This window comes from Sceloporus undulatus, chromosome 7 (assembly GCF_019175285.1).
Source record: "Sceloporus undulatus isolate JIND9_A2432 ecotype Alabama chromosome 7, SceUnd_v1.1, whole genome shotgun sequence".
Classification (NCBI taxonomy): domain Eukaryota; kingdom Metazoa; phylum Chordata; class Lepidosauria; order Squamata; family Phrynosomatidae; genus Sceloporus; species Sceloporus undulatus.
The window spans coordinates 43,538,525-43,566,341 of NC_056528.1; the positions used below are offsets into that span (position 1 = coordinate 43,538,525).

Consider the following 27,817-nt stretch of genomic DNA (forward strand, 5'->3'; position numbering starts at 1 on the left):
AGGAATTTAGAGACTATGGTACATTGATCTGCCTTATTGACTGTGCAAAAGTATGCTTAACAAGTGCTAGAGCAAAAAGACGATTTTGGAAATATACCAGGCTTTCCCAATCCAACACTCTTCAGAAGTCTTTGGACTACAATTCCTTTCTTTCACAGTCTACAGCTTTGAGATCGTGTCAGTTGTGGATGGGAATAGTTGTCATCCAGGCCCTTGGAAAGACGCCACTTTGTGGAAGCCTGAAGTAAGCAAAAGTCACCCAGCAAGGCATTCTGTCTATGGCTGAAAGTTTTCAGAAAGCAATTCCATCTGAGCTAAACTTGGAAGGTAACTTCATTGCTATGAGAAGATAGGCAGGTGGCAGAGATCCCAGAGGCTTTTGGTGCTGACGCTGAGATATTTCGATCGCCAGTTTGTACATACCCTGGCCGGAAAAGAGCTAAACTTAAATGTATTTCAAAAACAGTCTGGCTCTTAAAGGTTCGATTCTGATGTAACGAATTTGTACATACAGCCCATCATAGAGTGGAAGAAAAATCCCCAATTTCTTAGAGTTGTCACTCCATTTTCCTCTTTCAAAATACCAACAGAAAGTGTTGTGATACTGTTTCTTCTTGTTGTTTTTTGAGAGATTGCAGAAAACAGAAAGGCATTTGGATTTCTAGGGGCATAAGGTCTGCAAGGGTCCCCTCACCATTCAGGTGCTATGTTTATTCAAACTTCTTTTAGTGGTCTGCTTTTAACTTCTTTTAATTTATTGATACAGTCAACTCTCTGTATCAATGGATTTTGTCCATGGATTCAGCCACCCATGACTTGAAAATACTTTTTAAAATATGTAAATTCCAAAACCAAACCTTGATTTTGCCATTTTAGGTACCATTTCACTATGCCATTGCTTTTAACAGGACTTGAGCACCCAAGGATTTTGGTATCCATGGAGAGTCCTGGAACCAAAACCTAGCAGATAATAAGGGACCACTGTATCTCCTGTACAGTATAGTTTTTTTTAAACGTACCTTTAAACTTTTGCAAGCCACTTTTAGTCCCATCTTGAGAAAAAGATGGGATATGATGATGATGATGATCATCATCATCATCATCTTTACGGAAGCCAAAAAAGTATCACTTGGTGTAGCATTCTGCCTATGGAACATCTCCTATATCAGTTGTTCCCAAATGTTGGTTTTCCAGACATTTAGGGCCACACTCCCCAGAATGCTTGACTGTTGATCAAGCTCAATAAGGCTTCTGGGAATTGAAGTCTAAAATATCCAGAGGGCCAAAGCTTGGGAATCACTGTCCTACAGATGGACTGAAAAAACAGGTTTCTTGCCCACATGATAGGACTGAAACCATATGAGCAATTCCTGGTGAAATCTTGGAAGATAAAAATAGGTGTGATGGGTAAAAGCTAATACTGATACTAATAATTTGTCATTTATTTATTTATTTATTTTAACCCCAATGTATTTATTTATAAATTATTAATATATTTACAGTATTTGTATGATAAATGCAGTATAAATATTTCTTTATATTTACATTTCCCAAAATAGGGGCTCAAGGTGCAGGATTTCCAGCAGTCTTGAGAAAGGAAGTAGAAGTGAGGAGTGAGAGCAAATGGGGAGGAAACGGATGTATGTACATTACAGGAAAAGCAATACTGATTTTTATTCTCCAGTTAGCATTCTATATGGCATTAACTGCATATTCACAGCCCAGAATCTAGTTCTTGCTATATTTAAAGCCATCTCTACAAAGGTGGAGGGGAGCTGAACAAACATTCTCTCCAAGAAGAGTCCCGGGGCCATGTGCAATTGTTATGCAGGTATGAGAAGCCTGGCTTGGCTCCAGCTAGACTGTTTCTGAAAGCATTAAATATTATTGCAAAGAAAGGAATCTGAGCAGCTGAGTCATGGAAGTTTGCCCAAGTGCAGGAGCTGCAGATCACCAGTCTCATCCCAATACAAAAGCCAGTGCTAGCATCCAGCAAGGGAAAGCCAGGACAGGCACCCACTGCTTGTCTCTCCTGTACTTCATGTTCAGGTTGTCCCATGAGTTGCTTCAGCTGAAGAACACAAAAAGATGTTTTATACTGAGTCACTCAAGGTACACCCCATTCTACCTAACAACAACTGAATGTGGCTTCTCATATCTCCTGCTACCTATTGGAGATGTCAAGTATTGTCCAGGAGATCTTCTAAACCAAAGCTTGCATTTGGCACCAGGAAACATTAGAGAGGTTTTTTTTATTACAACTCCCAGAATCCCCTAAAAACTCTAATTATTTTTATTACATCTTCTGGAGTCCTCTTGCAACAAGTATATTGTGCATTTTGGTTGGTCAATAAAGGTTTCGCTGATAGATTTTTTGGTGATGTTTGGTTTGAATCAGGGTGACTAGATGTCCTAACTGCAAAGGCAGACAAGGCACTGCATAATATAGGACATTAAAAAAAAGTAGGACATTACACAATAAAAGCTAAAAACACGAATATATGTGCACATTCATTCTATATGGTTCATATTATATGGTTCATATTACATATACTGTATTTTATTATGTACTCAACAGTATTTTTCTGATGAACTTACTTTCCTTAAAAGGATTGCAATGTACTTCTAGAACCCAGAGCAAGAGAAATGCTTAAAGTGGTACTTTACTAGCAACAAAACCTTGACTGAATTTGCATTTAAATTATTCCTTTCATTTGTCAATTGTGCTGAAATTAAGGGGGAAAACCCCTTTCAACATTTGCATTGTTTCCCTGAAGCAGCCCATTCCCTGAGCTTTGGGGCCAAGGCTTATCTGCTGTCTCCCTTGGAAAAATGAACTGGAGAAGATAAAAGTGTTACTTATGCCTCCAGGCCTTTGCATGTTGATATGGGTGCTGTTTTGCTTATAACAACAACAACAACCCCCCATTTGCAGCAAGGACAGGCTGCTAGGTAGATACAGCAAACAGTGGTGTTATTCAATATTTATTATTATTTATTTAGGTATTTATATCCCGCCCTTCAGCCCTAATGGCTCTCAGGGCAGCTTACAATATTATTTTTAATCAGACTTACAATCTAAAAGGCTGTTGTTGTTGTTGTTGTTGTTGTTGTTGTTGTTGTTGTGTGCCTTCAAGCCATTTCCGACTCATGGCGACCCTAAGGGGAAGCTATCACGGGGTTTTCATGGTAAGATTTGTTCAGAGTAGTTTTGCCTTTGCCTTCCGCCGAGGCTGAGAGAGTGTGACTTGCCCAAGGTCACCCAGTGTGTTTCATGGCTGAGTGGAGATTCGAATCCTGGTCTCTAGAGTCATAGTCCAACGTGCAAACCACTATGTCCCATTGGTTCACACGTTCAAAATGGGGAACATTTTGGAATTCCTCCTGGGCAGAAGCTTGAAATGTAGGGCATGTCTTGGAAAAGTCACCCTAGTTTAAGTGGCTGTTTGACTGAACTGCTTGGAAGCAATAGTTTTTTGTGGGTTTTTCAGGCTATGTGGCCATGTTCTAGGAGAGTTTATTCCTGATGTTTCACCAGCATCTGTGGCTGGCATCTTCAGAAAATGTTGGCATAGAAGAGAGCTGGATGGATACACACACACACTGTATGACCCTGGATTTGGAAGCTGGTTGATGTGTTTTTGTGTGTTTGGAGGCCATGTGGAGAAGGGAAGGTTAAGGGGGGACATGATTGCCCTGTTTAAATATTTGAAGGGATGTCATATTGAGGAGGGAGCAAGCTTATTTTCTGCTGCTCCAGAGAACAGGACCCGGAACAATGGATGCAAGCTACAGGAAAAGAGATTCCACCTCAATGTTAGAAAGCACTTTCTAATGGTAAGAGCTAAGAACTATTCAGCAGTGGAATATACTGCTTTGAAAAGTAGTGGAATTTCTTTCTTGGGGTGTTTTTCAACAGAGGCTAGATGGCCATCTGTTGGGAGTGCTTTGATTGAGATTTCCTGCATGGCAGGCAGTGGACTGGATGGCCCCATGTGGTTTCTTCCCACTGTCTGATTCTGTGTAGAGAATGGGGAAACAATGCATGGTGGGGGAGCTGCTGTAGTAACCCCACAACATCTGTGCTTAGTTTATTTTCTGCCTAAGCATGTGGGGAGCTATGCTTGCAGCAATTATAGCTTGGTTGCCCTGTTGGAATAGAAAGTGCAACATGTCAAGCTTTTTAAAAGAAAGATATTAACCTCTCCTGGAAGAGCAGCACACAGGGGAGGGTTGCCACTTGGAAGGAAATGAATTGAACCACACAAGGGGCGAGCCTTGGAAAAATGAGGCATGCAGAAGCAGTACTATCCGAAAACACGATGGTATATTTGGAGCCACACAGTTAATCCCACTCTCTCCATTTGATCTGTGATTATGAACCACCGGAGCAGGGACAAAGGTCTTCTCAAAGAGACAGACGTGACCCTGAAGGGTTCTGTGGATGGAAAGGCTCTTGCCACTTCCTAGAGGAAAAGAAATGTGTGGTAGTGTCATTGATTCCTGGATGAAAGATGTGTTGCAGTGGCCTGATAGTAGCAGTGTTGTGGTTCTCTCAAGAGGAGTACTGTCATCCAAGGCAAAGGCCCATGATGTAACTGAGAGGTTACCAAGGCTCATCAGCCCACTGACCATTGACGCTTCCTTCTAACCCATGTGAGGAGCACATTACATTTCTAAACATAGTCTTCAACATAATGGCGAGATATTATGAGGCTCTGGGTAGAAAACTGTTGAAGGTCATACATAACACAGGAAGACAGAGGAAAATGCTAGAGCTGAACAACTGGCTCCACAAATGGTATGTGTGTTGTGTATCTTCAAGTCATTTCTGACTTATGGCGACCCTATCATAGCTTTTCTTGGCAAGATTTGTTCCAGGTTTGCCATTATCTTCCCCAGAGGCTGAGAGCATGCAACTTGGCCAAGATCACTCAGTGGGCTTTATGGCTGAGCTGGGAATTGAACCTTGGTCTCCAGAGTTGTAGTCCAACATTCAGACCACTATGCCATACTTTTGAAAAAGGTTTGGCTTCTTGGGCCATGAAGAAGAACGTACGGCAAGAGAATGATTGTACCTCGCAACAATTGGTAAGAATGCATTTGCTTGGAGTCTTACAAAGCTGATCAGGAGAGCTATAAACTGGGGCACATGGAGGAGGGAGACAGTATCCCAAAGGGCAAAGTGACTTCAAGTGCTGGAGAAAATAGCTTTAACAATGCATAAGAAATCAGGGTGATGGTACAATAATGAATATGTATTCAGATCATTACTGTATATGTTTAGCTTAAAGTAGAGAAAAGATGATAGGATGATCATCTTTAAATATCTGAAGGAATGTTATGTAGAAACGAGAAACTGCAGCAAGTTTGTTTTCTGCTGCTCCACAGTCTAGGGCACAATCGGTAGATTCAAATGACAAGAAAAGAGATTCTATCTTAACATTTAAAGAATTTCCTGAGTGTCAGAAGTTCAGAACTGTTTGACAGTGCGATAGAATACCTCAGTAGACAGCATGTAGAGAGGTCTTGTGGCACCTTTGAGATGCAGAGCCTGTACAGATCGGCGTTATACGTATGCATGCCATCTGCCCCCATGCCGCCATCATGCTGCACACCCAACCACACAGCAGGGGGACATCATGGTGCTCTGTTGGCACAGCGTTTAAATGCATTGTGCCAAAGGAGTGCTAAAAAACGCTGCCACTGCTGCTTGGGCACTGTTTCCTTGGTGTGAAAAAGAGCAGAAAGGCTAGATCGGGGCTGCAGCATGCAGTTGCCACAGCCCTGATCTGGCGAGGAAAGTGGCGGCATGAAGCCACCCCTTAAGGGCCATTTGTTAGGCCCCTAGCTGAAAGAAAAAATTTGGCAGCATGAGCTTTGTAGACTTAAATCTCCTTCAGATTCATTTAAATGCATCTGAGGAAGTAGACTTAAGTCTACGAAAGCTCATGCTGCCAAATTCTTTCTTTCAGTTTGTCTCAAAGATGCCATAAGATCTCTCTACATACTGATTTTATGGACTAACATGGCTATATCTTTGAATTCTGTCACTCAGAAGACAGTAGACTTTCTTTCATTAGAGGTTTTTAAATAGAGCTTGGATGGCTGTCTTCCAAGGTAATTTAAGCTGTGGATTCCCACATAGCAAATTGTTGGACTAGATCGCCCCTTGGTTTCCTTCTAACAGTGTAATTCCGTGCTCCCAAATGTTGTGGGAGTCTAGTGTCCATTATCACTGCTTGCGCTCACTGAAGTCTCAAAATGTTTGGAAGCTAGCAGGTTGCCTACTCTTGTTTGAAAATATAGCATGAGCTTTCTCCTCTTTAGTTGTTCAGCAGTTCAGAATGTCTTTTCAGAGTTCTTCCCCAAGGAATCATATGCAATTATATATTTCTGTTTTTCCTAGAGGTGAGGGATAGTTTCAGCTGGCATAAAAATGTATCCAACTAAGCCATAATCTTGGTTTGGGTTCTATGTAATAATAATGGCTATGGAAGAGATGGGGGAAATAATGATAGGGAAAGGGTTAAACTAGTCTTTCCTATCCTGGTTCAGAACGTACCGTAGGTTTTAGGCTATATCTCACATCATTTCTGAGCTCTAGCTAACCATACTGGCAGAGCTGGTGGGAGTTGCAATCCAAAACATATAGCACATCTAATTTGGAAAAGTCAGAATTAAGGTTGTCTCCCTCCCTACAAGTACATCTTATTTGACCAGAATGAGCTCCCTTTAAATGTGTTGCACTTCCCCCATTTCCAGGTATTGTTGCTATGTGCCTTTCAGTCATTTTCAGCTTAAGGCAATTCTAAAGTGAACTTATCAAAGGCTTTTGTTGGTAAGAGAAAGCCCATTGGCTTTCCATGCCTGAGCAGGAATTTGAACCTTGTGCTCCCAGAGTCCTAGCCCAACAACGAAACCACTACACCATGCCAGCTCTCATTAGAAAGTATAGTGTATATTTATTTCTTTATTCATTCATATCACTAGGGCACAGGGCTAGTAACAAAAAAATTAAACATTGTTTTTAATTAATGTCCATTTATATGTGGGGGAAAGATTGTTGCATAATTGTTTAAGAGGTGCTGATCAGTTTTGCAGTGTGTGTGTGTGTGTGTGTGTGTTGTTTGCCTTCAAACTGACCTATGGTGATTCAGATAGAATCTCTTTTCCTGTAGCTTGTATCCATTGTTCCAGGTCCTATTCTCTGGAGCAGCAGAAAACAAGCTTGCTCCCTCCTCAATATGACTTCCCTTCAGATATTTAAACAGGGATCACCGCTTAACCTTCTCTTCTCCAGGCTAAACATCCCCAGTTCCATGAGTTGTTCCTCATAGGGCATGGTTTCCAGACCCTTCACCATTTTAGTCGCCCTCCTTTGGACATGCTCCAGGTTCTCAACATCCTTTTTGAATTTTGGTGCCCAGAACTGGACACAGTATTCCAGGTGAGGCCTGACCAGAGCAGAATAGAGTGGCACTATTACTTCCCTTGATCTAGACACTATACTTCTATTGATGCAGCCTAAAATCGCATTGGCCTTTTTAGCTGCCGCATTGCACTGTTGACTCATGTTCAACTTGTGGTCTACTTGGACTTCTACCATGGACTCCTGGAGCCCTTTCACACATATGAGTCTCGTTCAGCCAGGTGTCTCCCATCCTATATCTGTGCATTTCATTATTCTGCCCAAGCAGCTCTCTTTTGGCAATGATGGGACAGGGGAAAGCTTTCCGTAACACCCCCTGAACGAGTCTTCATACTTTTTCCTAAGGTTTGTAAAATCTAAAGCATGTGGGCACAATTTTTCAAAAACAAAGCAAGAGCAGGCTTCTGAAAGCTAAATGCACACAGACTCATTCTCCCAGTTCCCAGCACTTTGTAGATAGGAAGGAAGAGGGGACAGGGCAGTGACAATGGGCCAGCGGGAGTTGACTCAAACAGCCAATTCCTGGTGATTTCCTCTCCCTGTCGAGGGGCCAGAGAAAGTGGAGGAGGAAGTTGAGCTCCAGGCAGACTTGAGGCAGGACAATCCACTAGGAACAAAAGGGGCAACTCCCTCCCTGTTACCAGGCCTGAGATGGCAGCATGACTGCTGCTGCATAACCCACCCAGAATCCAAGTTGTATTGGTGATCTTTCGCTCCTGTTTTTCGAGCTGGGCTGCAGCGAGAGGCATAAGGAGATCTCTTCTGCAAACAAACCCTGGCTGCTGTGAAGACATCTGTGCACCTGGGGTTCCTGTGGATATTTTGAGACTATTGGCACTGTATGCAAAGCCAGTGGTCACAGAAAGGGCAGGAGCCATGTTTATGTCTTGGCACAAGGCAGGTAAGGAATACTGGCTGTGGAAGGGAATGTGGGTCTTGTGGGGAATATGTCACTTGTGATAATGAGTTCTGATGTGCAAGTGTTTTGTTGCGTCAGAGGGTGCTGGAAGCTGCAGTAGTCAAGAGTGTCACTGGCCATATGCTGTGCCAGTCTTGTTCCAGCTGGCATACCATGTGGCAAGTGATGCCCTTGATTGACTGCTTTCACACACTAGAAGATGTTGAGTGGGGCCAAATTTGTGTAGCCCTCTGGATGTTGCTGGACTGCATGTCCCATCATCCTTAGCTAGGGCTGATGGGAGCTGCAGCACATCAGCATCTGAAGGGCCACAATTCCCCAGCTGTGATTAATAGCAGCCTTCAAGTCTTGGTCTTGCATATGTAATTGCAAGAAGGGGGTGCATAAGGAATATAAGAAACTGCAAAAAAAAAAAAAAATTCACAAACAATGGGCACAAACAGACAGGCCAAAATAAAGCTGCTTTGGGTCACTTTGGAGGTATACTGTTTAAAAGACACACACATTTTAAGAGGCCAGAAGCTGCGCTAAAGCTATGCTCTAGTCCTTAGGACTGGAGTGTGGCCTTGGTGCGGTTTCTGGCCTCTTAGGACGTATGCATCATTTAAACAGCATACTTCCAAAGTGACCTGAAGCAGCTTTATTTTGGCCTGTCTGTTCGTGCCCAATTATATCTTTATTGGGCCAAGTAAAAAAGTCCATCTGTACTGTCGCGGCCAACTTAGCACCCTCCAGATGCGTGGGACTATAGTTCTCATCATCTCCAGTCACCATGATTATCTAAAGAGTGCAAAGTTGAGAAAGTGTGTTGTACATGGATTAGCATCAGTTCTTTGGAGTTTCAGAAAATAATGTTTTACTAGCCCTGCCTGGACATGCTAGAGATTAAATCTGGGACCGGTTGTATGGTAGAATAGGGACTCAACCCCTACATGCCTTTACTATTAGTGGTGCTGGGTAGAGATGCTGTAACCAAAAGAAGTTCGAAGATCAAAGGTTCCCCAGTGAAGTTTTAATAAGTCGGCATATATGCATACAATTTAAAGCAATGGTTCTGAAGCAACAAAAACAGAGAACATCCTCACTATCACCATTACTGCTGGATAATGCACATTTGTGTGGAGCCAATATCAACTTAGAATATAACATACAGTGCGTCCCGCCGCGTAAGGCAAATTTTGCCTATGTTCGAGCCCCATTGTTTCCAATGGGGCTCGTGCATGGTGGCCGCAGCGGGCACACGCGCCCATTCAATTGAATGGGACGCTCTGCCCCGCGCGCGCCCCGTGGCTTGAGCACATATGCTGCGTATGGCACGCCCGCGTATGGCGCGAGCGCACTGTACTTCATTGTTCCCAAGAAGAGCTTCAGCATTTTAAGAACCTGTGCATGACTAAAGGCTTGGGATTTTTCCAGCCCTGTGTGTGTACATGTATGTGCATGCACATGTGTGTATATGTACGTGCACATGCTCTCACATACACTTGTGTGCATTTCATATATAAGGCTGAAATGAGTTTTTCCTTTAAGTGGATTTGTAAAGCAAGTTTGTATCGTGCTGCAAAATCCACACTGGCTTTCATTAATATAGAAACACCCTGCACCTCTCTTATTCCTAGATTGGATATTAACTATCCACAGTGTGGCACAGTGGTTTGAATGTTGGACCATGACTCTGGAGACTAGGGTTTGATTCCCAGCTTGGCCATGAAACCCACTGGGTGACCTTGGGCCAGTGCCATACTCTCAGCCTCAGGCTAAATTTGTTAGCTGCCTTGAGTCCCTGTATTGGGAGGAAGGTGAGATAGAAATAAACAGGATGATGATGATGATGATGATGATGATGGCGGCAATGGCAAACCTCTGAACAGATTTTGCCAAGAAAACCCCATGATAGGTTTGCCTTAACGTCACCATAAATCAAATATGACCTGAAGGCATAAAACAGGCTCCCCCTACATGACAAGACTCCCCAAAGCTGGAGTCTTACAGACATCAGAGCTGAGGTTTCTTTTTGTGGCTAAATACATTTAGTATTGTGCTACAAGTCTTAGACTCTCCATCTTGGCAGTGAGAGCATGGGGTTTCCTGCGAGAACACCACTGATAGCCTTCCTTGACCTGTTGATGTCCAGGAATGTTGAACTGTCATTCTGGTTATTCCCAGTCATGCTGGGTTGTAAAAGGTTGAGCTAAGAACAATTGCTGGTTCACATGGTGAACTGTGTCTTGTTTTTCACCATGACATAAAAGTCACATTTTTGTCTTCTTATATTGTGAGATTGCAATACCTTTTGGTCTAGATTCCTGTCCTTCTTTGCCATCTTTACTGGATTGAGGCTGACCTGAGCTGCTGTGGCTTACAGCTGTTATTCCAGCTAGGCTTCCATGGCTGCCTTGCAGCACCAATGAGGTCATTTGTGCAGAAACTGAATTGCCTTTGTGTGTCTGATCTCACCTCTCAGTCTCTGCCATGGCTCTCTTTCCTCCCACTCTTGACTTCTAGGCAATTTCCTTGAATTGTGTTTTGGGGGTTTGCAACAAAGGTAGAGGATTTAGGATGAAGGGAGGGAGGCAGAGATCCAAAGGTCTGGTTACTTCATGTAGATTGTAGTTCATCTTGTATCAAGATTATGGGAAAGTTACTTTTGTACTATAGCAGGCTAGAGTCCCCAAAAATAACTTTGCTAAGCTTTGCTCATGTCCCAGTCATCAGTGCACCCAAGATAACATTTCTGCTTGCCTCTTCTATACTGCTGTCTCTTCAAAGTGGAATGTTTCTTAAGAACATTTCTTTTCCCAACCTTTCGGTGTGGGTTTTTGGTTTTATTTCTTGAGGTCCTTGATGGCTTGGAGTTTGCTGAGTTTTTCTGAATAAAACACAGTACTAGCATACCTGGAAAAAGGCTTGCATGGCAATATATGCATTTTAGAACACTAGGATAGCTGTGGGATATACTATGATGAGGAGCAGGGAATCGGACGAAATCAGTGCAGTTCAAGATCTATTCAGCAGTAGAAAGCTTGCTTATCAAAGTATTTGGTTTTGGATAAGATAAAAAGCAGTGTCAACATGGATTATTTCTGCAGTGTGGATGCAGCCTCAGAGTAAGCTTTCTAAATAATTATTGGTCTAACAGAACAGTTCCCAATATATGTTTTGTGTAACTTGATGAAATATCTCATGCTTCCTAACCCACTCCTCTCCCAATGTGTTGGACTATATTTCTCACCATCCCCAGCCAGTTTGGTCAATGAAACTGGTGGGATTTGTAGTTCAGCACATCTGGAGGGCCCCAAGTTAGGAAATTCTGTTGACTGAAAGATCACAATTACGGAAAGCTAGTGCAGAAATTATGCAGAAAGCAGATGGTGAGTGAGGTCTTAACTGATCATGTAGCAAATGATCAGAACAAGGTGGAAAACTTGGAAACAAAAAAAGAATTACTGTAATTTGCGAGAAGGGATCCCTGTTTTCTCCATGGTCACATTCCTTTGGAGGTGATCTGTAGTGGGTTGCATTGCATTAGTGGATGGGTCCAAAAGCCAGCAATGAACAAGGCCACCCACTCCTTTTCTCTTTTTCTCCTTTTGCAACCCCCCTTTCTCTTTCCCACTTCATCCCACCCAGCAGTCTGCCATTGCCATTGCCATTGCCAGGGTAGGGAGTAAGGGAACAGAGGTCTGAACTGATCACCTGCAGAGGATCTATGAAATTAAGCACTTGTCTCTTATCTACGAAGAGTTGCTGATGAAGTCTTGTACCTAGAAAAAGTTACTTTTTGTATTACAACTCCCAGGATCCTCCAGCCAGCGTGGCGACAAGTTGTGGTCCAAATCAGCAGCTCTTCTAAGCTTCGCTAGTCTTCAGACAGCCAAAAGCAAAGTGGTCCTTGAATGAACAAGTCTGTCACGTGGAAAGAGGGGGAGAAGATGCCTGATGTGGGGGGAGAAGATGGCACAGCCAGTGTGCTTTAGGAGTGGAGCTAACCCTCATGTTTTAAAAAAGTATGCAAGAGCCAGACAGTTGTGCAGGGCAGTAATCTTGATTTTTTATTTTTATATTTGGAATGTTGTTCCATTTCACCTTGCTAAGAAACTTCAGCCAGGCACAACGCTGGTAATGCCACGCTGAAGGCTTGTGCTGTATTTGGAATATGCCATCATTGGCTGAACAGCGATCCTGATAACAGGAAGATGGGTTGCTTAGCAACCACTCTTAGCAGCATCCTTCACCCTTTTGTGGGTGACACAGGAGGTCTGTTCTGCAGAGGCAGGCGGGTACAAGGCGGGCGACTGGCACAGTTCCGTAATCCTCACTCTGCATCCTCTGGCCGGTTGTGGTCCTATTCAGATGTTCTTGTTTTTAGCATGACTGTCCAAATAATCTCACTCACGCATTGATTTTGTTGTTCGCACTATTCTTTAAAAATTGGAACCGTGTTTCTGCGCATCTCTGCAAGTTCAGTTGCTCATGTATCTCAGCTCTGGAATAAAGATGGAGTCGATGATGCAAACATATTGGAAGCATGTTCAAGACATACAGAGTTTTATCCTGGGTGTATTCTCATTGGTTATTCACATAGTTGAGAATTTGAATCTTTTAGGAAAACTTGGGGGGGGGGGGGGAGGACCTGAGATCAGTTATCCCAGGCTAAGTGGGTTTTTGGCAGCCCCCCAAACAACATAATTGGATGCATTCAAAATGCATGTGAACAACAAAGATTCAACCCACATTTTACCAGGATTATTTTCTGAATATCCCCTGTGTGTGCCTCAGCAAAAGTGGCATCCCCTTGTGTACCCAAGAAGATGGTTGGCCTTTATCACTTGGTCTTGCTGAAGCTGTGGCTCTTTATCACAGCCAGCAGGTGAACCTTAGGTGCCACTCAGCCCCTTGGATTGCAAAGGAAGTTCTTTTTGTGCTACAAATGGATGTTAAATTTTCCTGGACTTTGAGAATCTTCCAGTTGCCACATGGCCAGAAGGAGGAGGTGCAAGCCCTCCATGCCATCTGAACTAAGAACAAAACCAGCAAAATGAAGGCCTATAAATCTACAATTTTTTTTATCCTGTTTGGCTTTTAACACTTTGCTTGATGAAGAAGCTGGTGGAGCTTCGGATGTTTACAACATGTACATTGTGCATTTTGGTTGGCCCAGTAAAGGTATCACTAGTTTTCTTTGGTTTTTCCGGCTATGTGGCCATGTTCTGGAAGAATGCATTCCTGATGTTTCGTCTGCATCTGTGGCTGGCATCTTCAGAAGGTGGTGGCATGGGAGTTGTGAAGTATATATACCACATATCCCTCACAACTCACCTCCAGACTTTGCATTCAGCACAAACCTAACTCCACCATTAATATGCATGTATATATACCCCACACACTTCTATGCCACCACCCTCTGAAGATGCCAGCCACAGATGCAGATGAAACATCAGGAATAAATTCTTCCAGAACGTGGCCACATAGCCCCCCCCTCAAAAAAAACCCACAGAAAATTATGGATGCGGGCCGTGAAAGCCTTTGACTTTGGAAAGGTATCACTGTTTGGTGGATTTTGATATTATTGTATGAAGACAGAAGCACACACTTTCTGCTGCCAAGCTGCAGACTGTTGCCAGTGATTTGCCCTAAAGGCAAAATAATATGGCAGTGCCAGTTGAAAGGCTCCCCTGGAAGGAAGGGAAGCCTTTTCTTATTTTACTCTTCCTATGCTGCTTTAATTAGACATTGAGAGGGAGAAGATGCCAATGATTCAGGAAGTGTTGATGTCCCTTCCCTACTCTCCCTTTACTCCCTAGCACTTCCCCTTGCATCTACAGTAGCTGCATCAATATTAGTCAGACTCATTTCTTTCTCAGGTACTTTGCACTTCTGCTGAAAGAGCTTTTTAAAGAGAGTTCTGTGAGTTGTAGTCCAAAAAAGCAATGTGTCCAAGCTATTTAGGATGCCCAGCTTTTCCTCAGCATTGTTGCTGATCACTATTCATTATTTAGTATTCCTCTGTGCATAATCCATAGCATCGTCCAGCGGGAGTGGAGGGTACTAAGCATGGAGACGTTAAGGTGTCCTGGGCCCAGTGCTATTCAACATCTTTATCAATGACTTGGAGGACAAAATTGGGGGCATACTTATCAAATGTGAAGATGACACCAAATTAGAAAGAGTAGCTAATACCCCAGAGGACAGGATCAAGATTCAAAATGACCTGAATACACTAGAAAACCGGGCCAAAGCTAACAAAATGAAATTCAACACAGATATGTAAGGTACTGCACTTAGGGCGGAAAAATGAAATGCACAGATATAGGATGGAGGACACCTGGCTGAATGAAACTACATGTGAAAGAGATCTAGGAGTCCAAGTAGACCATAAGCTGAACATGAGTCAACAGTGCGATGCAGCAGCTAACAAGGCCAATGCGATTTTAGGCTGCATCAATAGAAGTATAGTGTCTAGATCAAGGGAAGTAATAGTGCCACTCTATTCTGCTCTGGTCTGGCCCCACCTGGAATACTGTGTCCACTTCTGGGCACCACAATTTAAAAAGGATGTTGAGAAACTGGAGCGTGTCCAAAGGAGGGCGACTAAAATGGTGAAGGGTCTGGAAACCATGCCCTATGAGGAAAGACTCAAGGAGCTGGGAATGTTTAGCCTGGAGAAGAAAAGGTTAAGAGGTGATATGATAGTCCTGTTTAAATATTTGAAGGGATGTCATATTGAGGAGGGAGCAAGCTTGTTTTCTGCTGCTCCAGAGACTAGGACCCGGAACAATGGACACAAGCTCCAGGAAAGGAAATTCCACCTCAACACTAGGATGAACTTCCTGACAGTAAGGGCTGTTCGACAGTGGAACACACTCCCTCGGAGTGTAGTGGAGTCTCCTTCCTTGGAGGTCTTCAAGCAGAGGCTGGATGGTCATCTGTTGGCGATGCTTTGATTGAGATTTCCTGCATGGCAGGATGGGGTTGTATTGGATGGCCCTTGTGGTCTCTTCCAACTCTACGATTCTATGATTCTTTGAGCCTTAGTTCAAGAGCGTGGCAAGAAATTATAAGTGGGGATGTGCCTTGGAAGATGCCAGATGCCTATTGATTCTGACCCCTGGTGCAACCCTGGATATGGCCTTTGTACTTTCTAAATGGTTTTGAAACAAGCAAATAACACAGTTAAGTGCAAGACCCATCTCTGCATCTCCCTACTTAGAAAATATTTACAGTGGGTCCTTGCTTCCCACTGGTGTTTGGTTCCAGGAACCCCTTGGATATCAAAATCCATGGATGTTCAAATACATGAAATACAATGGAGAGTAAAATGGTGTCCCTGATATAAAATGGCAAAATCAAGGTTTGCTTTTTGGAATTTATACTTTGAAAAAACATTTTCAAGCCACGGATGCTTGAATCCATGAATAGAGAATCCGTGGATGCGGAGGGCTGACTGTACATTATGATTTCTGCTTATTAAAATGTGACAGCTGGAAAAGTCAACCTCTGCCCTCTTTTTCTGAAAAAGGGAGTAACCCTATCACCATCCTCTTTTGTCCCTTAATGTATGTCAAAATAACTCCTTCCTTCTCTGCACTTCCCATTTTGTAAACTATATTTTCAACATTGTGGTTTGCTCGCAATAAAGAAAGTGCAGATGGTCCAGCTGAGGTTCGGCTTCCATTTTACCAGCTGCAATACCTCCAGCCAACATGCTTCTGGATTGATGCTCTTTTTGTCTCCAGGTGAAGCCTTTAAGCCTTTAAATAAATTTCCCCAAACCTTTAAGAAACTGTTCCTAATGCTTTGAAATCTTATGCACTGATTCACTCTAGCTGCTGATAACCATTTTACCTCTGGCTTTACAATGTGTTGCTTCTGGTTTTGCCTTGGTTTTTTGGTTTTGGTCTGACTTGTTTTATTGTGATTTGATTTATTTTGCAGTTTGTTGTTATGTGCCTTCAAGTTGTTTCCAATTTACGGTGACCTATCATGGGGTTTTATGAGGCTGAGAGTGTGAGATTTGCCCAAGTTCATCCAATGGGTTTCCATGGCTGAGCAGGGATTTGAACCCTGGTCCCCAGAGTTGTCTTTCAGTGCTCAAACCACTGTGCCATGCTGGCTTTTTTGTCAGTTGTCGACGCTAGCGGCTGAGTCTGTGGCCTATGGTATGCACATATGTCAGGAATATGAGTAAGCCTCCTAGTTGGTGTTGCAGGCTAGGGGATTCTGGTAGTTGCGATCCAAAAGAGTAATGTTTCCAAACTCCACACAGCCTTTACTGTAGCTGCTCCAAGCAGGATCTCTAGAATCCTCTATGCAGAGGGGAGGGAAGCTATCCCTATCTTTGGTTGCAGCTGCACTGCAGAAAGCATCCAGTTTGACACCACTTCAACTGCCATGGCTCAATGCTATGGAATTCTAGGTTTGCAGTTTGTTGGAGCACCAGAACAGAGCTCTGGTGCCCCAATAAACTACAGTTCCCAGAATTCCATAGCACAGAGCCATGGCAGTTGAAACTGTATCAAACTGGATTATTTCTGCTGTGCGGATGCAGCCTTTGAGATTTTCCACCTCTGGGCAAAGAAATCCCTACTAGAGAAGATCCATCATCTGTACTGACTTCTTAATTCCTGAAGTAGGTTTTGTTTCATAGATTTATAGTAGAAGCTGCATATATATTTTTTCTTTTAAAGCATGTTTCTAAATTAATAGGCTTTTAAGTTTTCAATGCTATATTTTGTATAGCATTTTCATAATTTATTGGCAACCACCTCGAGCCCTACTTTTAATAGATAGGCAAGATAAAAAATTCATCAATACATAAATGCATTTGATCAATTAAGCTGTTAATATGTTTAATAAATGGAAACGGTACTAGGCATCAACTGGAACCTCTAAGGAATGAGGTGTATATGATTTAGGAGGACTATCTTTATTTCCCCAAAGCAATAGAGGATGTGGGGGGGGGGCCTTCACTTTTAATAAACTGTATCTCTGAAAGAAGGTATTCTTTCAGGAGTATTTTACTCATACCCCTCCAAGCTGCTATTAGCCTGGGAGGAGGGAATACGGGCAGCTTTATTTTTTTCACCTACCAGATAAGCATTGTGTATTCAGAGATCATGCAAAGGGAAACATCTCTTTTCCCATGTGAAGTTGAAGGCTTTCATGGCCAACATCCATAGTTTTTGTGGGGTTTTGGGGCTGTGTGGCCATGTTCTAGAAGCATTTATTCCTGACGTTTCGCCAACATCTGTGGCTGTCATATTTTGATGCATTGCTTTCTTAATCTTATTACACTTAAATAACTTCTGGCATATTAGGCAACCTGTAAATCATACTGCACTTGTACACATCTGGTTGATGTATCCTTCTGACCCTTCTACCACAAAATTTCTCATAATACCGTGATTTTTAAAGGAGGTTGGACATCCCTGATAGAGTTATAGAGTGGGCCCTTGGTATTGTCTGGAGTTTGGTTCCAGCACCCTAATGGATAGCAAAATCCTTGGATGCTCAAGTCCCATTATATACAATGGCATTATAAAATGACATCCCTTATATAAAATGTCAAAATCAGGGTTTACTTTTGGGAATATTTTCGAACCATGGTTGGTTGAATCCATGGATGCAGAATTTGCAGATACAGAGGGCTGATACTATGTGACATCTTGACTAAATCTATGTGAATTACCTTTTCACTTAAAAGAGCCCCTAAGCCACTATTGCAAAACTAGTTAGAGGCAGATCAACCATCTTTAAAACATGCAGACTGTGAGAGGAAAAAATGTTTTTGAAACAGAGCCTCAATAAATCTGTCTTTATTACCTTGCGAATGCTAGGTCAGGATGAGACAGGTTTGAGATATTGTTTTTTAGGCAGAGACCAACACCTTGCCTTGGGTCCAGAAATAAAATGGGAGTTGCTTTAGTTGGTGTATTGTTGTTATGTGCCTTCAAATCAACTCCAACTTAATGGTGACTCTGTCCTAAGGTTTTCTTGTCAACATTTATTCAAAGAGGATTTGCCATTACTTTCTTCAGGCTGAGAGTGTAGGATTTGCCCACAGCTACCCAATAGGTTTCTATGACTGAGCAGAGATTCAAATCTTGGACTAGTCCTAGACCAACACACTGGTATTATATGGTAGCCAACCCAGTGGAGACCAGAAAACAATCTTGTAGTAATGTCCAAACACTCTTTAGGGAAAACCACAGGGAATGGGCATGACAGTAATCATAGTTAGATATGTGAGACACTTGGAGATACAACATGTTGAGAAAGAGGATGTCTCTTAGAACTGGGAGTCAGTTGCATGGCTGATTTCACTAGGGACACCTAGAATGCTCTTTAGGCTGAAATGCCATTAGTGCATAATATAAAGATGTATCTGGGGCAATTTAGGTGCATCATTCTAATCAATGTAGGTTTTACATTTGAATCACAGACTAAAGAAATTCTAACAAGCAATTTACGCTTTCCAAGAAAACCCTAGCATAGGTTTGCCTTAAGGTCAGCCATAAGCCAGAAAGACTTGAAGGGACACAACAGCAACAATTTAAGCATCACTTATGCAAATACGATTACTGTTTTTATCTATAGTCTTTTATAATATATTGTCTTTTTCTTGCCCCTAGTGAATTGTGATTTGTATAGATTCCCGTTCCTACCCCTAGTAATGATGTTTTTAAACTTTTTATATTGTGATGCTTTACCTGTATTTTATTGTTTCTTGTCTTGTAAGCCGCCTTGATCATGCAATTGGAAAGGCGGGATATAAATAATAAATATTATTATTATTATTATTATTATTATTATTATTATTATTATTCCAGTAGCCCTCCAATGGTGATCATGTGGATGAGACTTCTTCAAGAATCCCTGTGCTCCACTACCTTGACCAGTTCTTGCAAGCCCTTGTCCATAACCCCTCCTGATCAATCTATTCATCTGGTCTGTGGGCTTGTCTCTTCCTTCTACCTTTTACCTTTCCTAGCATTATTGCTTTTTCTAGTGATCTGTGCCTTCTCATTATGTGGCCAAAACATGATAGTCTCAACTTGATCATCTTAGCTTCCAAGGAGAGCTCTGGTCTGATCTGTTCAAGAACCCATTTGTTTGTCTTCTTGGCTGTCCATGGTGTTTGCTGGTCTACATTAGGTAGGCTACCATATAATACCAGTCTGAGTGTTGGACTAGGACTCTGGGAGCCCCAGGCCAGGTGAAATATGGGCCATTTGAGAGAGGAACGCCATTTCCCCCTCTTGTGCAGTGAATTGAAGTATTTGAGACTGGAACGAAGCAGGACTGGTTCAATCCCTGCGGCCATTGAAGCACACACACATCAACTGATTGATAATCAGAACTGCTGTGCAAATTGTGTCGAGGAAAATGTAAGAGACAAATCTCTTTGACTTGCTCTCCCAAACACCTCCTCTTAAAGCAGAATGGCAATAACACAAAGAGAACAGATACAGTGGCCAAAAAGACATGTCAGAATCATGATGGCCCAAGTCCTGTCCCACTGTGCAGCTCCACCTTGCATCCCTGGATGGCTTGAACATCTCCCCCAGGGCTTAGAAAAGTTTCTTTTTTCAAACTACAACTCCCAGGCTCTGCTTCAGCTTGAAACTGTTGAAGAAGACTGGCTTCCAGTCGTAAAACACCGGAAGGAAAAATGTAAAGATCTTATATATTATAAACATTTCTTATTACAAAATGTGAAAATACAAAATGGTCAGTGTAAGATTAGTGTTAACACGATTAAAGTAGAATTTATTATAGATATACAAGCATTGAATTTGCTTTTGTTGTTTTAATGTTGAAAAGAAAAGGGGGGGAAAGCATTTGTATAATGTTATACTTAATGTAACTTTTCTAAGCCTTGCACTCCACATGTTTTGGACTACAGCACCCCTGACCATCTGCCATGCTGGCTGGGGGAGATGTCCAAGCCATCCAGGGATGCAAAATTTTGGTGTGGGCAAGGGAGAGTTATAGTACAAAAAGTAAATGTTTTCAGTTTCTGGTGGAGGGCAATATGCTGAAGAACACTGCCTTGAATTGAATATCAGATGATCTTTGACCAGAAACCCAAGTTTTTACACCCATGGGCTCATTCTTCCCATACCACTGAAGATCCAGCCTAAGGCTTCTTTTCCTGCCACTCCCTCATGTGAATAGTAGAAGTAGTCGAAGAGCAATCTTATGCATCACAGCTCCTACTTTGGTGTTCACAGTGCACCTCTACACTAAACCTTTTGCATAGCCAGAGCCTAGGGAAGTTGCCTTTTTCTTGGGTTGTTGTTGTTGTTGTTGTGTGCCTTCAAGTCATTCCCAGCGTATGGTGAACCTAAGGTGAACCCATGATGGAGTTTTCTTGGCAAGATTTGTTCAGAGGAGATGTGCCATTGCCTTCCCCTGAGGCTGAGAATATGTGACGTGCCAAAACTGGAAAAAGTTTGGCAAGCCCTCGGAGCATTTCTCAACAGTAGCTAGCAGGATGCTTTTCTAAATCTGTGACTGTTAAAAGTTGGAAGGTGTTGTGTGTTTCGAGAGCTTTTTGGCTGTATCTTGGCCAGTTAATGGATGGAAATGATATTACTGTCCTTTCTTTTTTTTTCATCAGTCCAAAAGCAGGGCTTGTTTCTAGAAGTTAGGTGCAAAACACATGTATGGCTTATGCTTTATAGATGTGCAAGATGAAAGCAAAGTGAATTTGTTAACTGCCAAGTAGGAAGGTACTGCCTTTGAAAAACATTTGCCAGTGTTTAAGAAATCCACTAGAGTATATAAATTTTAATATTTTAGTGGTTTTTAAAATTGTTTTCATTGGTATTCTTGGTATATAGCCAGGTGTGTTTAGCCTGGAGAAGACCGAGAAGGGATATGATTGTTGTTGTGTGCCTTCAAGTTTTTCCAAGCCATTTCCGACTTAGGGTGATGCTAAGGCAAATCTACCGTGGGGTTTTCTTGGCAAGATTTGTTCAGAGGAGGCTTGCTTTTACCTCCTTCTGAGGATGGAAGAGTGTGACTTGCTTAAGGTCACTCAGCGGATTTCCATGGCTGAGCAGGGATTTGAACACTGGTCTCCAGAGTCATAGTTGAAGGCTCAAACGATAGTCATATTTAAACAGCTCTAAAAATGTCAGGTAGAAGATGAAGTGGACTTGTTTTATGCTGCTTCAGAGACGAGAACACAAACCAGTGGATTTAAATTACAAGAAAAGAGATTCTATCTAAAAATTAGGAAGAGCTTTTTGACTGTAAGAGAGGATCAGAAGTGGAATAGACTGGTGGACTCTCCTTCTTCGGAGGTCTTTAAATAGAGGTTGGATGAGCATCTTTTAGGAGTGCTTCAGCTGTATATTCCTGTGTTAGGAGTTCGAATAGATGATCTTTGTAGTCTCTTCCAAGTGTTTGATTCTGTATATGGGCTAAATATAGTCAAAAGTAAAAAATGAAAGGTTTTTTGGTGGGGGTTTTTGGGCTATATGGCCATGTTCTAGGAGAGTTTCTTCCTGACGTTTCGCCAGCATCTGTGGCTGGCATCTTCAGAGAATGAAAGATCAGTGAAGAAATGTTAACCTGAACTCTGTGTATTTTGATGGCATAATTTTAATGTTGTGTGTCTTTCAGTTGTTTCTGACTTATGGCTACCCTAAGGGAAGCCCATCACAAGTTTTTTTTGGGCAAGGTTTGTTCAGAGGGATATTTGACACTGATTCCCTCTGAGGCTGAGAGAGTGTGATTTTTCCTAAGGTCACCAGTGGGTTTATATGATTGAGCAGGGATTCAAACCCTGATCTCTAGACTCAAACCATTACATCATGCTGGCTGTGTGTCATTCTAATAGTTTAGTTTAATTGTTATTTTAATATCTATAATTCATCTGTCGGGTATGCTTTGATTGAGATTTCCTGCATGGCAGGGGGTTGGACTGGATGACCCTTGCAGTCTCTTCCAATTCTATGATTCTATGTTTTATTAGACCTTTTAAGATTTACGTTTTATGCTGCTTTGCTTAAGCTGCCTGGGACCAAGATGGCATATACATCAAATACATAGATAGTCAAGAGTTCTGTTTGACATCTACTTTTCACTAGACTTGTGTTGGAGTCTCCTTCCTTGGAGGTCTTTAAACAGAGGCTGGATGGCCATCTGCTGGGGATGCTTTGATTTAGATTTCCTGCATGGCAGAATGGAGTTGGACTGGATGGCCCTTGAGGTATCTTCCAATTCTATGATTCTGTAGTTTCCATACTCCTTCAACATTGGCTATTCTGCCTGATGTGGATTATGTTGTAGGATCCATAGTCCAACAACATCTGGAGGGCTGTAGATGCCCATCCCTGGTCTAGTCCACTTGAGAGAACTGAATAGTGTTGCATGTTGCTCTGCCCCTCTTTTGCATTAGCACCCAGCTTCTCTGCAACTGGTTTGTAACCAAGACTGTCAGGTTGGGGCTTGGTACACTAAACCTTTGACTCCATCTGTTTATTTATATCCCACCTTCCTTCCAGTACAGGGACTCAAATGTATATTAATTAGTATTAACAGATTTACTGTTACTGTAGTAAAATGGTAGCACAGGACCTTTCATCAACACAACATGAAACACCAGGCTACGCAGACAGAAGATAAAGTATATTTATTTTGTTAAACTTTCTGAACAAGAAAACTGTCCTAATTTCCCGTGAAAGTAAATATCAAAAACCTAAACATTTAATACACTTTAAAAGGGGTTTTAACAGGAACAGATGATATACCTTGAAACTGGAGAATACAGTATATAAAATTCAGACCAACAGAACATAATGCATATAGTGTTGTAGCATTATATTATGCAGCCAGAGTTGGAACTGGAATGTTTCTAACAACTCCAAATCCACCCAGTTACTTCTAATTCCCTAACTCCAACTCCATAGCCCTGTTGTAACTCCCTGTGTGTGAAAAACAACTCTTGTCACATTCATAGGGAAATTTATGTACCTGTGTGGATAAACTCCAATAGGGTTGCCACAGTGTGATGTTGTGGTTTGAACATTGAACTATGAGAAGTCAAAGGCTTTCACAGCCAGAATCCATTGTTTTTTGTTGAGTTTTCAGATGATGTGGCCGTGTTCTGGAAGAGTTCAGTCCTGATGTTTTGCCAGTATTTGTGGCTGGCATCTTCAGAGAATATCTTCTGAAGATGCCATCCACAGACGCTGGCGAAACGTCAGGAATAAACTCTTCCAGAACATGATCACATGGCCCAAAAAACACCACAAAAATGATTAAACTATGACTCCGGAGAGCAGGGTTCAATTGCTGCTCAGCCTTGAAGCCCACTTGATCCTGGGCAAGTCTCATGCTCTCAGCCCTAGAGGAAGGCAATGGCAAACCTCCTCTGAAAAATACCCATGATAGGTTTGCCTCAGGATCTCCATAAGTCAGGAATGACTTGAAGGCACACAACACACACACAGGGTTGCCACCAATTTTTTCATCCTGGATAATGTCTGTATTTTTCACAGCTGTCTGACAGATGGATAAATTCAGAAGGGGAGATCTTTCCCATCATGGAAGTACAACGATGAAGGAAACTGAATGTGCTGGATAAGTGCAGAGGAGGAGGCGGCACCTTAGAGCCTCAAACCAGATTAATCCATCCCTCTTTCCTCTTCCTATCAAGCATCCTAATTAAATCTGCATTTATCCCTGTAGCCCTGTAGGCAATGCCTCCTCATACCTCTCTTGCCGCATGCCCTGCCAGATTGAACTTCAGTGGTTGTCTCTCATTAATTTTGAGATTTTTAGCACCTGCTATGGACAAGACATTCTGTATCCATGGATACAGCAATGTTCTCTTCTTCTTGCAGGAACAGGAATATCCATCCTGAGTTGACAGACTTTGTATTGTTCTTTGCCAAGACAAGAGTTCATCTCTTGCAAAGGATTCTGGGATATGCCGATCCCAAATTCTTGATGGTGTCTATTAAGGAGAGCAAAGGGAAAAAAGTTGATTTAACCTGTCCTCCCACTCATTTTGGACTATAACTTTCACTGCCCCAGCCAGAAGGACTAAAGGAAGTCATAGTTGGGGACCATCATGATCCAGAAGGTCCAGTTTCAGTGTGTCTTGTGATGTGTGACCATCTATTAGTTTTGCGGTAGTGCTTTGAACTACATTCTTCCTGGGTTAGCAATAGGCCTGTACCTAGTAGGACCTCAAAAGTCACATAATCAGAACTTGGAAAGTAACTTTTGGGGAGCAAAACTCATAAAATACCCCCATTGACCATGCTGTCTGGAGGAATCTGGATGCTGAGGTCCAAATTTTGGTCCTCCAGGTGCTTTGTACTTAGCTCCCAGACTTCTTGATAATTGGCCAAGTTGGTTGGAGCTTCTGGAAGTTGAAGTCCACAAAACCTGGAGACCAAAAGTTTGAGAGAACCACTGTGTCAGGTCCAAAAGAATAACTTTTCCAAGCTCTGCGTAGGAAGCTTGTCTTGCAAGCTGAGTGTGGAGTATGGGCCACATGCACGCCCGGCTGTTCTGGATGGTTTGAAATGTACATATTTCAAACGGTGCAGGAAGATCCATTAACTTTGTTCAGGCTGGGTTCTGCAGAGTGAGATGCTTGGCTTCCGCTTTGGACCTTTCTTGTGTATTGGTGTGTGGGAGGGGGGACGGGACACGGGAGCATTTCAGCCTCTGCTCCTGTATCCCTCCCTCTGTTGGCATGGCAACAAGTCAAATTATTTAAAGAGGGGGGAGAGAAAGTCTTCCATTATGTCGGGTTGCCATGGGAACCTGAATTCAAACTGCAAGTGGGTGCAGGAGGCATCAGAACATTTCCTTCTGGACTGCAAGTTCCTGTAACCGCACCATTCCCATAGCCTTTCCGTGTGGGAGCCGGCTGCCCCAGACCTTCCTGTAGTGGGGGAGAAGATAAAGGGATCTGGAACAAGGGAAGGATGTGCCTGGGTGCTGTAAAACAGTTTGGGATGATCATCATAGCTCCCTCACCTCCCTCCTGTACCAGCTCTGCAGTTGGCATGCTTGCTCTGAAAAGTCTACCGTCAAGGTGCCTGGCAGTGGTCTTTGGCCCTTTTAACATCTGTGTGTCAGGCAAACACATGTTGCTTCATGGAGAGTGGTGCAGAGGAGTCAGGGCTGTTGTTGTTGTTGTTGTTGTTGTCAGCCCCAACTCATGGTGACCCTATGGATGAGACCTCTCCATGACTCCCTATCCTTCACTGCTCTGCTTATGTCCTGTAGATTCAGGCCCAACTGATTGAATCTGCCCGTCTTGTGTGTGGTCTTCCTCTCTTTCTACTCCCTTCTATCTTTCCCAGCCTTATCATCTTTTCTAGTGAATCATGCCTTCTTGTGATGTGGCCAAAGTACGATAGCCTCAGTTTGATCATCTTGGCTTCCAGGGATATTTCTGGCTTTTATCTGCTCAAGGACCCATTTGTTTGTCTTTTTGGCCATCCACGGTATCTTCTTCTCCAGCATTACATCTCAAATGAGTTGATTTTCCTCTTATCTGTTTTTGCAAGGTTAGAAAGCACTGGGGCGACTTGGTGAGCAGGGACAGTGATGTCATGTGCCATTCCTACCTCTGGCTTCTCTGGTGACTTTGAGCTTAGCGGCAGAATTTGAAGTCACTTAGAGGGGAAAGGACAAAGCAGATATTTACTGACCAAGACGAAGGGCAATATGACATCTTGCCCAGTCCATGTACAGAAGGAGTGAAGATAGGAGGAAGGAACATCAACAATCTATGGTATATGTGGATGACACCATATTCACAGACTTGGAACAGTTTAACAAGGAAGGTCAAAGAAGAAAGTGCAAAAGCAGGCTTACTGTTGAACATAAAGAAAACAAAAGTAACGACCACAGAAGAAATACATAAATTCTACCTAGACAGTGATGAAATGGAAGTAGTAAAAGAGTTCCCGTACCAAGGATCAAACATTAATGAGAACAGAGACTGCAGTCAAGAAATTAGAAGACTAGGAATGGGAAGGGCGGCTATGAAAAAATTAGATAAGTGAAGCTATACAAATGAACACTACATTAAGAATCGTCCAAGCTATTGTATTCTCCATCACCATGTATGGATACAAAAGTTGGACAGTGAAGAATTGGATTGTCAGATCATCAAACTGGAGTGTCAAATCATTTGAGATGTGGTGCTGGAGAAGTCTGATGAGGATACTATGGATGGCCAAAAAGACAAACAAATGTGTCTTTGAACAGATTAAGCCTGAAATCTCCCTGGAAGCCAAGATGATCACACTGAGGCTGTTGTACTTTGGCCACATCATGAGAAGGCATGACTCCTTAGCAAAGGCAATAATGTTACGAAAGACTGAGTGCCATAGGAAGAGAAGGAGATTCCATGCCAGATGGATAGAGGTCATGGGCCTGGATTTGCAGGAACTAAGTAGAGCAATGGTGGATAGAGAGGCTTGGAGATGTCTCATCCATAGGGTCTCTATGAGTTGTGGTCGAGCCCAAACAGATGTGGGCTTGGAAATGGTGTGTGTTAACGGTTTTCTCCTCCTTCTGGTCTTTGTGGTGCAATCCTGCAAAATGTTTTAAGACACTGTTAAGTTCTTCCTGTTTGTTTGACTGCTGAAATATTTCCTGCAAATGAGCATAGATGCTGGGATTTTTGTATGGTACTCAGCATCAGTTTACACCATATCAGTCCAGATCCCATCTATGCTTCACTGGAATAAGTCTTCTGAAGACTTGAACTCTGACTGGCCTCATTTCAAACTCAGCAAAAAGAACTCCTCAGCTGTTTTGGGGTCAGCCATTGCTTCCCGCCCTGGTCCTGGGCCATATCTTCATGAAAAACACACAGGAAACCGTTTGCAACCGGAAATCCTCTTTTGCCTTCGGAGTGTTTTTTCTCCAAAGCCACACAGCTGGGCTTTCTTTCAAGCCCTTTTACTGCAAAAACTGCTAGTTAGGAGATGCAAGAGCAGAAGCAGTAGAAGAATTTGTTCTTTAAGCTTTTCTATGATGTGCTCTGCCACAGTTTTTGCATGCAAAACACCCCTGGTTCAAGTGCTCAGCATCCTAGATACCAGAATGCCAGAGTTTGGAAAAGTTGTTTTTAGAGGTTATAGCTTCCAGGATCCCATATCCCTCATGGCATGGAGCATGCTGGCTGAGTGTGCATCAGCCCCTAGTGCTGATGCCTGCCCTGGCTCCCTTTTTAAAATGTTTTTACTCGCCTTGAGTGTAGTGTAGAGCATGGAGCTGCAACTCTGGAGACCAGAGTTTGAATCTCTGCTTGGCCACAGCAACCCACTGAGTGCATTTAGCCATCATGAACCTATTGGATTACCCCTCCCCTTGATTATTGGATCTATTGGTGATCAGAAGCAACAGAGTTAGGGTCAGCAATCTGGTGCTTGGATGAACAAGTAGCAACTTCCTATGTGCTTAGCACCAAAACATAA

General features: G+C 42.6%; 1 protein-coding gene across 3 annotated transcripts in view; it reads left to right on the forward strand.

Annotated features, from left to right (window-relative positions):
- Positions 1 to 27,817, forward strand: part of NHSL2 (NHS like 2) — a 109,497-nt gene that overhangs the window by 42,665 nt on the left and 39,015 nt on the right. The window contains exon 1 of one of the 3 annotated variants that reach the window (XM_042478997.1): positions 168 to 244. The exons of the other annotated variants lie outside the window; for them this stretch is intronic. The gene's annotated coding sequence lies outside the window, so the exon portion shown is untranslated. Of the gene's footprint in view, positions 1 to 167; positions 245 to 27,817 lie in introns of those variants that run through there. 3 annotated transcript variants of the gene reach the window in all.